Source organism: Dysidea avara, chromosome 2 (assembly GCF_963678975.1).
Source record: "Dysidea avara chromosome 2, odDysAvar1.4, whole genome shotgun sequence".
NCBI classification, from domain to species: domain Eukaryota; kingdom Metazoa; phylum Porifera; class Demospongiae; order Dictyoceratida; family Dysideidae; genus Dysidea; species Dysidea avara.
Window position 1 is genome coordinate 31383710 of NC_089273.1, and position 14797 is coordinate 31398506.

Genomic DNA, 14797 nt, shown 5'->3' on the forward strand with positions numbered 1-14797 from the left:
ATTGCTGTACAAGTTATCAGTGGCACTTCCAGCAGGTAATCAAACGTACCCCAAGAAAGATAAAACGAATTTAAGGATCGATTGTGGGTTCTTGTTGGTTGTCATTAGTAACGAAGTACTAATTGTGGGAATAGCTGACTCAGTGTGTTCATCTTCGGATATATCAAGTAGGGAACTTAATGTATGACTTTTTTTTACTAGTACAGTGTATGTGAGTTATTTTTACTTACTTGACTTTAGAATGTACAGTCTGAGGCCCAGCCTTTCTAATCGGCATAAATCAGTATGTGTATAGCTACACTATACAAAGGAAACAAGTATGGTGACAAGCTGAATCAACTCATCGTCTAAGCAGAATCTAAAGGAATTTTGTGCAGTGTGTGAGGAGCAAACATTCAGATACCTCAAGGAGGCTATATTGTGTGAACATCAATGATTCATTAACAGAGTAGTGGACTATTGTCAGATATCTCAGCCTGAGTACTGAGTTGAATTCTGGATGGGGTTTATTTTACAGAATGGAATGCTTTCTGAATCAACTTGCAGCTTGGCTAGCTGCTATCATTGCTGAAATTGCATTTTATCAGTGGAACCTCCAGGAAAAATGGAATAGAATAATTATAAAACATTAATTAAGTGATTGTTTAGGTAATCATGACTTTATTCAGTCTAATAAACAGAATATATGGTTGATTGAGTGAGGTATCACTTTCAGAATGTTCAGACGACCAGTGATGAGATGCATGGATTCATCGAATTTTTGTTGTGGTTGGAGACATTAAATATCCAAAAGCAAACTGACTGTATAATATTAATATTAATTCACTTTCTTTATATTTTCTCAATTTTGAGCCTGTATACAAATAATTGAATTTTCCTTGTCAATAGAAATCCTAGAATAAGATGGGAGAGAAACTTATCTTTGTTTACCTATACTGTACAACCAAGAGTTCGTAATACTGATTTGTATGGGGGAGAGTGTCTAACTCTCAGTATGGCCTGTACAAACACCCTGCGTAAAGTTCACCTTTCATCAAATCAACACCTTTACTGGGGGATAGAAAACTGTTGATTAGTGTTGCTGAAGAAGGTAAAGCCTTTGTTCTGACCGAGGTGTTACTTTAAGCAGGGTGTTTGGTGAATGCGTTCAAGTTAGACACTCTCCACCTTATTATGAACTCTTGGTACAACTTCAAAGGAAAATGAAGAAAACATACAGATGAATCAATAAAATCACTACAGTAAGGTGAATTACAGACTAGTGAGATCTTGGTTAATTAATGACAGTGGTTGGAGATTAAGTGTGGTAGCTTCTTGTTCTTGAATATGTTGCTAAGTGGAAGTACAAATCAAAATGGGATATCAATTTCATTATGAAAAATTTGTATACATAAATAATCTAGCATTACTATTTCATTTGTCCTCCACTTAAACATGCTACAACAGTACTAGTGTCAGTACATTGGCAGTGGGTCTACCTTGAAATCTCAACTCTAGAGTAGATCCAACACAGGACAGCCTGCACTGTAACAAATTCATGTGCTCCCATTGTAATTTCATGGACCAGCTGGACTGGGAATCACTTGAAAATAGACGAACAAATTTAACCTGTTTTGTTTGAAGTGAAGCATGTGAAATGTTACACTTAAGAAATCCTAGGGTTCTTAGGTGGCATGTAATTAATGTGAGTGTTCCATTTCAGGTCTGACTAGATACTTTGAAATTACACAAACATCCTGGTCCAAATCACGTTTGCCTGGTGGCTACGGGCATGGTTTCACATGCGGCTTATAATAGAGATTTGGCTGATCTTGGAGTTTTGGCATTTAGCCTGATTCAAGGCTAGCAGTCAGACACATCCTTGAATTGTGCAACAGATAAAATCAGCTCACTATTGAATACGGCATTAGTCCATTGCACCAGCTGTTAATATATAAATAACTCCATGCATACACTTCAGTGATGTTTGCAGAATATACCCTCCTTGCGGTCTGCCAATATATTTGCTCCTTACACACTGCACAAAATTCTTCAAGTTTTAATTCAGCTGGCTCTTTCCTGTTACCAGTATCTTCCTGCTTGCTTTATTTATTCACTGACTTATGGCTTGAAAGACCGGCCCAGACTGTTTTCTAAAGTCTAAATAAGAAAAACATCTCACGTAAAGTTCCCTTCCGTATGGATGAACATCACTGATACAGCTCATCCCACAATAATACTTCGTTACTAATGACAACCAACAAAAACCCACAATCGATCCGTTAATTCTTTTTATCTTATGTTTAATCACCCACTGGAGATGCCACTGCTAACTTATAAGGGAAGTTTCAGCAATGGTAAGTTGCAAGCTTCAATTTGAGAAAGCGTTCCGTTCCGTGGTTTAGTCCATCATTCCGTTCCGTTCCGTTCCGTTCCGTTCCGTTCCGTAGAATAGTCCCCACCAAAAATTCCTAGCAAGTGTAGCAATCTGTTCATCGTCAGCTCTAAGTAACTCCTCTAGAGTTTCATAGTCGCTGATACAGGATTCAGCTTCGTCGGGAAAGTAGCGACAATTTTCAAGGATAACGTTAGACTCGGTGGTGTTTTGTGCGTTTGATTGTAGTACGTCGACAGTTAACAGCAATACGAAGAGCACTTGATCAAAACCAGGCTTCACCATTTTTCGTCAACTAGTCGTCATACGAAGAGTTGGGTAATGTGATTATTGCTCAGAAGCCTAGCTATTTGTCTCGCCTACTTCTCTTTTCTGTGGCTACTGAGCTATAGTAGCTAAAAGTTAGTCTGGCGAGCGGCCTGTGACTAAAAATTTGGATCCCCCTATTTTGGTTCCCCCCGGTCCAAATATATCGAAATATTTGGACCCCGGAACTAAAATGTTTGAAATATTGGACCCCCTCTGAAATATTTTACTCCCCCTACAAAAGTTATTAGTAACACCATTTGCACGCATTCAACGGGGGGTCCAGATATTTCAGCTGAAATATTCAATCCCCCTATCTATATCCTTGCTCTTGCCTGTTGCAGTCAGCTGACTATACCACAGTCTCTATTACAGTGGCAAATAAAACTATTTTTTACAACTAGCCCAAACCTGAGACCAGGGGGGGGGAGTACATATAAACTAAATTTTCTTTGTGTTTGAATTACATATTTTGTATTTTGTGCTCTATATTGTCACGACTGTTGTGTAGCAAAATGTCAGTGAAGGGAATAATTGAAGAGATTTCAGGGGAGTGTGGGAGCATATTTACCTAGTTGAAACATAATTGTGGTGAGATTGAATCTGGAAGTAATTTGAGATATAAGTGACTGAGATGTGCATGGAACTAGGAAATAGCAAACAAACTTACAGTGACGTACAAGTCAATTCTTTATTGTTTTATAAGATTTTAAGGCAATTTTTTATATCAATAGTGAACTGTGAAAATGACCATAACTATAAGTTGCAATTTTTAAATTAGTGGACCATAAGCAGAAAATTTTTGAAAATGGCAATCTCAAGACTGGATCTTGAGGTACTTTTGTCAAACCCCTGTAAACATGCACAGCACATGTATGTAATTTTTGACTTTATTCTTTTCTGTGGTGCAGCTTGCTATTTAGTCTGACTTTTATAACTAGCCAAAAGTCATTTACAACTAGCTTTTTGGCCACAACTAGCCCCTTTTTTTAGCCCCCGCAGTCTATTATACAGAAGAGTGACAAGTCTAATACTGTATAAAGTGCCATTTTATCAATTAAAGTTCTATTACAATTTTAAATGTTACATTTTGTTATGGTACATACAGAATGATAGATACATGTACATGTGTGACTGTTCCATTATGGTATTTATCAGCACATAATGTGTTGAAAAAGGTAACACGGCTGTTATAATTAGCTATAGCAGTTGTGCCAATGGTTGCTTTCATTTAACTGCTTCTATATATGGAGTTGTTTAAACATTGTGAAGAAGTGATTCAAGAAAAATATGTTCCAGCATTGCACCCTCGTCTGTTATCAAACATTATCTAACTTGTAATCTCTATAATTCTGTGGGACAATTCATTGCATAATATCACTGGCAAGGTCCATTAAAAACTGCTCTTATTGTTGCTGGTGAATATTGTTGGTTGTCATCAGATCAGTGCTTGTTATTTACAAAAGTCTCAGCACAAGCTTATTATGCTAGCATATGTATTTTAGAGACATGAGCATAATGACTATATTGTCCCTTGAGAAATAGATGTCACAGAAAATTTATTTATTTATTTATTTAAAGACTTTACAGTGTAAAAAGCAGTGACAGACAAAAGAGTTGTACAATGTAATAAACTAACTATATTATGTAAAAATTACACTGACGGAATACTGGCATCCTGTGCCAGTACCCAAAAACTACACTACTTATAATTATACTTAACCTAAAATTACAATTAAAGTAAAATTATGACTACTTAACTTAAGATTTATAGTAACATAACTACTTAGCTTACAATAGTTAAGAAATAAGATGTGACAAGTTGTGATCAGGGGGAAGACTAGATATGATCAAAGATCATGGAGGAGTGGTTGATACAGGAATGTCGGTTGAATTAAAGTTTGCAATAAAATGTTTCCAGAAGAATAATTTAATTTGATTTTTGATGGTTACTGTAGATAGATCCGTGTTGACAATTGGTAGAGAGATCCACAGTCTACATATTCGGTTTAAATAGAAGTGACATTCTTTGTTATTGAAAGATGGATTATGGCTCAGTTTTAGTCCATTAGATCTTGTGCAACTGTTAGAGAATGAGACGTGTGAGCACACACACTGCACACACACTGTGACTAATGAAAATCCCAATATACTCTAATAAAATAGTCAATTATTCTAATACACCTTACACAGATTTGTTTAATTTGAACCATTTACTATTAGCAATTTTACTAACATCACTACTCTTTAAAGCAACTCTGCATTCATATTATAAGCTGGAGCTCTAACTCACTCAAATAGCTATTGATTTTCCTAAATATTCCTTTAACAATTGATTTATCCATTTTTCAAATTTAATGGTATCATAATCTAATTGAATTATTCAATGACCATCCCATTATTATGCTGCTAAATTTTTTGTGATGATAGCTACAAGTATACAAGCATGAACCATTATGAGATTGTAAAACAAGGAGTGTAATTGTATGTGTATGATTTTATTACAATAGATGCACTCTACTTTTAGGATTACTATATATGCCATTTAGGCACAAGCAGAAAAAACTCAGGATAAAAGAATATGTGACTGGGCCTGTGAAAATAGGGCATGTGGGCACAAACTATACACCATCCACTGCACGAAAAGTAAGATGTCCTGCTTGTGTCAGCACGTAGGAAATTTTTTTAATGATTTCCTTTAGAATTTCCTATTCGAGTTATCATGCAGGAAATGTTTTTGAACATTTTCTGTACAATTTCCTGTTAGTGTCACATTGCAGTAAATTGTTTTAACATTTACAAGAAATGTAGATAAAATCAGTATTAAGATTTTCACCACATTCATGACTAGTGAAAATGCAGCTGTAAACTGATCAAATGGATATTGCAGGTTTCTTGTGTTTAGCTCAGTGTAATACTGAGCCAAAACTTGGTTCTCAACACAACATAGGCTTTCAACATCATATGTGACCGGATTTGCGAAAAGGTACCTTTTTCACACACAAAATTTGACCCATTTTTTGAACTTCAAAGTTTCATAACATTTTGATCATGAAACATAATTGCCTGAATTTTTTAATGATTGTAGCTACAGTATCTGGCTACATTTTGATACTAAGAGCAAGTTAATCAGTATAAGGAGTCAAGTGTTACATCATTTTGTTTGCTGGTATGTCAAATGTGTGGAAAAGGTACCTTTTCGCAAATCCGGTCACATATAACAGAGTGTGTCTACAACAATGTGTAACACTGTAACCCATATTATGCTGCTGCAATAACTTTTTAGTGGTATATGAATTGTTATACTAAGGAAGCTCTATTTTACTTTTAAAATTAACTTTATGTGATGCCAGAATTGTATCTAAATCAACTACACCATATTTCTCAGTGACTTACCGTGCTACAGAAAAAACAAGCTATGGCATACAATGATGATACTCAACCCTTTAGGGCTTTCAACATGACAATGTAAACAGTCAACACACGGAGCTGGATAGTTATGTACTGTATGCCAAGGTAAATATTACATGAATTTATGGCCTTAATTGTGTGTTACACTTTGTGTCTTTGTACAATATGGATGTTAGAATTTGTCATGAATAGTGACAGACAGCTGGGGAGTATGGCGTTGTGACAAAGTGTTTATTTTAGTAAATATCTAGCGATGGCTTTACTTACTGTTTCAGCGGTTCACCATCTTCATGCTATGTACTTTAATGTATACTACAATGATATACCTGGATTTGTGGAAAGGTACTGATTACTACGATAAAATAACCTGCACTTGGTTGCCAGGAGATAAAAAAGAAATAGTGCATTTCATGAATATAATAATAAAGGAAATGTAAGTGGCTATGAATATTATACATGTACACCATAAAAATTTCCCCTAGTGTATATATAAGGGATGGAAATATATGCCTTTACAGTTATGTGGGTGATTATGTGTAACATAGCTACAGTGCAGTGACTAAGTTAATGCCATCCTAGCATTCCCGGTTATCGCTGAGGTGACATATTATTGTAAGGCCCCTATTTGGTGATTATTAGTTTCTCATCCACCGCCCGCATCCTTCTTAAGCTACCGCATGGTAAGCCATTATTTACTCTGCGCATGCTCAGAAGAACACGTGATACCAAACTGCTATAATTTTTGTTGATGAACGCTACAATACGCTATATATCACCAGGAGAACTGTTGTTTTCCTTAGCAAATTGCTGCAGTGCCAGTTGCAATCGTGCTCTATCGACTTCATCAAAGCAGGCTTTCAGTTGACTGTCGAAAAACAGTTGACGATCACGAAAAGTAGAATCAGCTGGTGAAGGAAATGTTTGTAGTAAGAAAGAAAGATAATTTGGACAAGGTCTGTACATCAGTGTGTTAATATTATAAAATAATGGCATAATGGTAATACCCTCCCGCCCGCATCATAATAATTAGAAAGGCTGGATGAGAAACTAATAATCACCGAATAGGGGCCTAATGTTGCTTTACATTAATTTTATAACTGAAGCAAGCTATCAACTTAGCTATGATGAAATCACATCATTTTACATATAGCTAGTTTCTGTGTGCATTAGCTGCATCATACTGTCTACATTACCTGATACATGATGCACGCAAGTCTACATTGACAATATACAATATGGCTAATCTCAACTCTTTGGTCAGTCATGGATGACGTCAACACAGTGTAATGTTGTGACCTCCCCTAGTCTCTGTTGAGGCACCACAGCCAACTGTGGTATAGTCTTTCCTGCAATCCTGTAGTGGATGGTTGTCAAACCAACAGGTGTTAGTCTTTGTGTCACTGCCACTGGGAACTTTCTGACAAGTGTATGTAATGTATAACAGTAAATTACTGATTTTTGATTGTATATGTGTACTATCAATAGTTCATAATAAAGAGGTCTTATAGTATGGACTCTTGGTACAAGAAGTTATTGGTAGAACTTTATTGCAGGAAAAAAAGGGTGTAACTAATCACTGGACTGGATTACTGGACTGGAACATTGGACTGGACTACTGGACTGACATATTTTGGGTTTTTACACATTCTGAGGTTGGTTTTATTGATTCCTGCTAACCAAGGACCTTCAGAAAACTTGCAGTCTGTTACTAAAATGAGTATGAGGAGTGGGAGTAAGCAAAAACTGACTTCTAGTGATTTCACTTCTATTTATTATGTTCTTCTACAGTACATACACCTATACTACTTATCAGTATGCTACAGGGAATATGCTAGTTATAGTTAACCAATTGGAGATAGTAGCAAGCTTGTACAATGCTAATAAATTTGGTCACATATTATAGTACGCCAACCAGCACATGTAAGAACTAATCATGATAGCAGAAAAAACTCTACAGTTGTGTAATGAGTTTGTATATTACATGTAGGAACAAATTTAGCTACAATAGATTATCTTAGGAAGGATAGGTTGTGTCCCAGGGGTCTGAGCTATTTAGTTCAAGGATACAGTGTAAGATAGGGAGCACAAATATAGTAAAATGATTTTTGGTTAGCTACTGCTAGGTATTACAATCTCCAAAACACAATACTAAGAAGTGTATAAATGCTGTAGAACACAACAAGTAGTGAGAAGTCAGTTTTTGCTTACTCCTGTAGCAGGCTGCAAGTTTTTTGAAGACCCTTGGCTAGCTAGACTCAACAAAACCAATCTCAGAATGTGTAAAAACCAAAAGTATGTCAGTCCAGTAGTCCAGTCCAGTGTTCCAGTCCAGTAGTCCAGTCCAGTGATTAGTTACACCCGGAAAAAAACACTAATGACACTTAGATGGTTTATTAATTGCAATGTTGGTTTACAGTTAAATGGTTTCTATCCATGCAAGAATTATGATGTTGTAAGAAAACAAAATGTTTGGATTACAGCACTCTCGTATGGTGGTCTATAGCTAGTATCACATTAATTTTTTTTAGTTCACAGATTTACTATACAGATTTGGAGACCTGTATGCCTTAATAACTTTATGAGACCAACTAGATGTGATCATCATTCACATGTAACTAGTAGCTAGTAATGTGCAAGGACTTGCATGAGGAATAAAGTTCTCCTAAAATTAGCTATTTGCTAAGAAACTGCATGTCTTGATTGAGTGAGACGGGTGGTGGCAGCTAATTGGTCATATTCATAGAGTTGAAGAATTACACATAACTATATTCAAATGTTTTGGTAGATCTTTTGGTTAAATACATAAACTACATATAGCTACCTGCCTATTTTTTTGTTCTGTTGTAAATGAGTTTCTGGTCACCTCTTAGCAGCAACGTGTGAACAAAATTCTATCATGTCAGCAAGGTAAGAGTTTAATCTCAGAGGCTCGTAAGATGGAATGCAATCCATCTGTGTACATGTGTCCTGCTTAACTACGTATGTTACCTGATCCTGCATGGTGGTAGCTGCAGCTTTATGTGTTTAAAGTGTCAAGTGTTCACAATTTTTTCACAGCAATATGTGAAACACATTGCTCTTCAAAGCAGGCAGTGAAGTATAGCTTAGTAATCTACTCTATGAATTTCCATACTGGGCATCCTCCACAGTGTTAACGTTATTTCATTAGTGGTTATATCCATTTAGTGGCTTGAAGTAACAGCTGTTAGTGTGTTTGTGTCGCCAATGCTTGGAAGGGACTTATATACTTTGCTATTCATTCATGTAAGCATGGTCTATAGACATTTTGAATCACAAAAAAACTTCTATAGCTGCTAACGGTCTGTCAGACTGTCACTATCAAATGCATGAATTTTAGTAGGCACAATCAAAGTTTGGTAATTGCAAGGTTTCAGCCAGGGTTGATGCTAAGTTGCTGTTGCTGCTTCCTTGAGCAAGAAAGGTTACTTACATTGCTCCGGTTTACCCAGTTGTTAAATAGGGACTTTTCTTAAATGGTGACTTTTTTGGTAGCCCTAGTTTTAAATGCTTTTGGTTGAATACATATTAAACTATAACATTACTTTGTTCTGTTGTAAATGAATTTCTAGTCACCTGTTAGCAACTATTGTGTGCACTATAATACATAACTACATGTCAGGAACATGCATTAAGCATGTAGCAAAGTAAGTTTCAATCACAGAGGCTCTTAAGATGGAATGCAATTCATCTATGCACATGTATCCTGCTAATGGTGGTAGCTAGCTTTTTCTATATTAAAACTAACTTAAAAGTGCCAAGTGTTCACAATAATCTCCAGAGTGATGTGTGAAGCATATTGAGCAAAAGCTCTCTGAAGCAGGCAGTGATGTGTAGTGCAAAAATTCTATGAATTTGCATACTGGGAATCCACCACAGCACATTATTTCATTAGTGTTAATGGTTATATTCATTTTAATGGCTTGAAGGAACAACTGTTAGTCTGTGTGCCAATAGTTTGAAAGGACTTATACTTTGCTTTTGACTCATACATGCATGCAAGCACGGACATTATAAATCACAAAAAACATAGAAAAATTTAATGTAGAGAGAGAGAGAGAGAGAGAGAGAGAGAGAGAGAGAGAGAGAGAGAGAGAGAGAGAGAGAGAGAGAGAGAGAGAGAGAGAGAGAGAGAGAGAGAGAGAGAGAGAGAGAGTAAATGAGGCAGTTATGATAAGTGGTCTGAGTTTGGCAATTGAAAGGTTTCAGCCAGGTTTGATGCCCAGTACAGTTATCCAGGTGTTAAGTGGCAACCTAGTGACAACTGGGGAGGCAGACCATCCATGGCTCTGATATAACATTATGTAGTGGGTGAAGGTACAGGTGATACTTAATTGGGCTGCCATGCCCATACATTCACATGAGATACTGTATGGTACACCTTTCTGTGAGTTACGTATACTACTAGTCCTGCCCTCATTATGCTTACGATGACTCTTAGCACCAGCCTACATGAGTAGCTAGCGCACAGATGCAGTCAGGTAGGCAAGTGGTAGCTGAAGGTATTGTCTTTTGTGTGTGTGTGTTTGTATGTGTGTGTGTGTGTGTTGGGCTTTGCTCTGTTAAAGTACGTTCATGTTGAGCTGAATCCTCAAAAACATTTAATAACTCATGGATGCAATTACACACGATCTTGAAATTTGGCTCATTTGTAGTACTGCTTGATCCGCTAAAAATATTTCAAAATCTTTTTGTTCAACTGTTTGACATAATATTTATGGCGAATCATAATTTTCACAATACATTTCCTATGGGGAAGCCATATAAGTACAGTGTCCATTACAGCCCTTTCCTGAACTTTTAATGGAGCCAAACCATACGTGTCTGCTGTTGACACCTTTGCTGTTACCAATAATCATCTGGTTAGCTGAAATGTTAACTCGGTTGAGAAAAAATCCACTTTTAATTTTTAGCTGTTTTTCAGGATTCAGCTCAACGTGAACATACTATAGTGTAGGCTAAAGCTGACTAAGAAGTTGACAGGAATGCATTCAAGTACATGAATATTTTTACTAATCAGTGTGGACAATCTAATTAGCCACAGTGCATCCACCGCACTAGCTATTAGTCTGGCGCCGCCCGCCCCTTCGCATAAAGTAAGGGTGAAATACAGATACTAAATCATTTCTAGTGCCCAGATTCGGCGCTAGCCAATTAGTGCATGCCAATGACGTTCACACAGAAATCGCCTTGGCAACACAATGCTTTTGTTCGAATTGAAGTGCAATCATCTGACGTAACAAACAATACGTACGCTGTCTAATTGAATTCCTTTTGAAATGATTAGGTATTTGTATTTCACCAGACCCTTACTTTTTGCGAAGGGGCGGGCGGCGCCAGACTAACTAGCTATATGGATGAGGCCACTGCTCTACCATGCTCGTATATATATACCAACACAGGGGCGGATCCAGAGTTTGGAAAGAGGGGGGGGGCACCTTTCTGAAAAACAGTTGAAGACCAAAAAAACTTGCTGAAAACCAGTTGAAGACCAAAAAAAAAAAAAAAAAAAAAAAAAGGTCACGACAATAATAGCTAGTTATCCTTACCAACTATATCACGTCTGTTATGTAAAATAAAATCCTATTTATAGCTTCATAGGTAAGCTACACTGCCTCATGAATATTGTGACTGGTTTATTAGAGTAATTGACTGCTCTATTAGAGTATCTCGATCTTGTATGCAATTTCTTGAAGGGGGGCATTTGCCCCAAATGCCCCATCCTGGATCCGCCACTGCAACAGCATGCATGCATGCACAGATTGCACACAATCACTTTCGCTGCATGTTTTTTCCGATTGTTCTAGTCGCAGTTAATAACGAGGCTCTAGCAATGATGCAGCTTGTTGTCATCCAGAACTAGAACAGTGCTTGTGCTCCATGGCAGACTTACCTGCAGGTATAGCTATAAAGATTGTCACAGCATTTATGATCGTTCATAGATATCGCCTCTTCCATCCTTTTCCGGCGACGCCACAATTGTATACCTTTGCTACAGTAGCTAGCTACAGTGCTACACGCATTTGGCGGCTACAAAATCGCATGTTGCTTGCTGGCAAAAGGAGTAGAGGATAACACCCCCTGGGTCGAGAGACAACTGGGTGCATTTCACAAGCACTCATCATCTCTATAGTACAACTACCTCACAGTGAATTGGTTAAGTCTACTTTATAGATGACTGCAAATGCAAGCTACCCTGACATAGGGAACTTTGCAGAAAGACATATAGGAAGAGCTGCATTTGTAGCAATTGTGAGGTAAGAAGATATGGCTAATTCATGATTCATTATTACTTTGTTATCTATCATTGCATGGCAGTGGGATCTGCCATCAACATCACCTAGCTACGTAGAGTTGTCAAAGGAAGTTACAAAGTAGTTACTGATGCTTTCAAAACTTGGACTGCTGATGAAGATGTCTTGTGGTAGTACTGTAGATGAAATCACATAGTAAGTTCTGCTATAGTTCTTGGAAATCAGTATTTTGTGGTCTATTGAAGTTAGGCAGTGGAGAAACCTGTGATCATAGCTGAAAGCTATGAATGACACTGTACAAGGAATAGTATACATTAATTCAAGGTTTGTCACAGAAAAAAATTTCCATAGCAATATTTTTATTGTAACAACATTTTTACAGATGCTACCTATAAGAACTATATATAACTAGTGATGAAACAGATTAGGAGAAGAAAGCTGCACTCAACGGACAGAAGTAAAAGAGCCAATCTACATTAATTTTAGTGATGTAACATCCCTCAGAAAAAAAAAATCCTGAGGGTGTCAAGAACTTCAATTTGTGAACTGAAAATTATAGTTGCTGTACAAATGATGTGCTTTTTTACTTATTAATGAAATACGTATTGTGGGTAGTAAATACAACACAGGAGCGAGACATTGCTAGCTATATTACTAGCGCAGTATATTCACAATATAGAAAATGTTGATTTCAGCTACAGGATTTTTTTACATCCTGTATGCATTTCACAGTGTTAAAATGTACATTTCTTCACTGCCTCATTTCCAGCACCTTTCTAGATGCAGTAAATCTTTCTCTATCCTCTGTATGAAACTTTACTGAAATCTACTAATGTTCTAAGTATGAAATGTGGCTGAAATGACAAATTTCATGGCCATTTTATACTCATTACCTACAAGCGGACATGGAACTTTTCGCCCAGTGATCACATAACAGAACATATCTCAGTGCTGGAATAGGGTATCTGCACTCTATAACTATTAAATATTATAAAGCCAATGAAATATTAAATAAGTGCTGAAAATTATGTAGCTACAGCACAATGGCATAAAAAATTATGAGTCATGAAAATTTGAAAAAGTAGGCAAATTTTATGCCCTATTTTCACAGGCCCAGTCACATATTGTATAATGGCTTTGTAACAAAAATACTGTCATGACACAGATGCAGGAAAATATAACAAAATATGTATAGACTGCTTGTTCTAATAGATCCTTGTAAGGAAATATTTATTTCTTATGTGTCCTTAGAGGCTACTGACCAATAGAGATGTATGTTATGAATGAAACTTTTTTCATTTGCCTAAAAATGAATTATTTTCTCGAAGTCACAAAATGTATGGTAAATACCATTGGTGGAAAACCAAGACAACTTTTCATAACATGCTAATAGAATTATGTGAGCGTACTATTGCGCACAATGGAATAATATTAATAAAGTGAGCATATAAGGGAAAATTTGAGCAGTGCTTTCAATGCAGCATTAGCATAATGTCCCTATATATGTATAATCAACATCACTGTTACACACACAATTATATGGTGGGTTCATAACACAGGGTTCTATGGAATTTAGTAACCTGTGCCGGAGGCCTTGTGTTGTGGTGCCAATCCAAAGTCTACCTTGTTTAGACCACAGCTCATTGTTGTACCTTCACTGCACCGTCACAGTGCTTGTGACATGAAAAATGTAGCATTCATTAGTAAAAACAAGCCAATCTAATTAGTACATTCCCATGTATTAAACAGGTGTGTAATTGCCATGTTTTGTATTGCCTCATGCGATCAGAGACATGCCAGGATCTATTGAAATGAAAATAAGGAATCTACACAGATTCTACAGGATTTAGATACTTGAAAGTTGCCAGCAAAGTTTGAGTATTCTGTCTAGCTGTGGTCTTATGAGTGCCTGCATTTACTATTATTACCCACAAAATATTTAACTGCATTTATTCCACTATTTTGTTTGAAAGCATACACCTTGCATTGAAGCATGCTACATTCTCAGCCATAAAATAATAAGTTTTTAGGTATAGTTTATTTGTATAGTATATTCCCCACTTGAATTAAGTACACATAATACTGTACTGTTTCTGTGTATGTGGTATCAATGTATAGCTACACACTTGTTCATGTACTTGAAGAAATCTTTCTTGTAGCTGGATGGAAAGCGCTTTGTCTAAACCAACCATTTTATTGGATCAGTAACGTCTTGGCAAAATTAAATTCCATGTAAAGATTTGTTTATATACAAGACGACAATACATGTGTTATGTAAAACATTATCATTTTTACATATAAATCACAATTCTAATTAGATTATTTCATGATCACACTGACATTCTTAATTGGTAACTGAAATGTAGAGAGCTAGTCCTGAAATTTTTACAATGATTGTTAATGATTGTAGGAGATCTAAAACAATTGTGTGAAG

The 14797-nt window shown here is 36.5% G+C and overlaps 1 long non-coding RNA gene across 1 annotated transcript; it reads left to right on the forward strand.

The window, feature by feature from the left end:
* The first annotated feature begins 11619 nt into the window (after positions 1 to 11619).
* Positions 11620 to 13000, forward strand: LOC136244364 (uncharacterized). Its single transcript, XR_010695182.1, has 5 exons — positions 11620 to 12008; positions 12052 to 12366; positions 12428 to 12558; positions 12609 to 12687; positions 12746 to 13000. It is a non-coding gene; the product is annotated as an uncharacterized lncRNA (long non-coding RNA).
* Positions 13001 to 14797: the final 1797 nt, after the last annotated feature.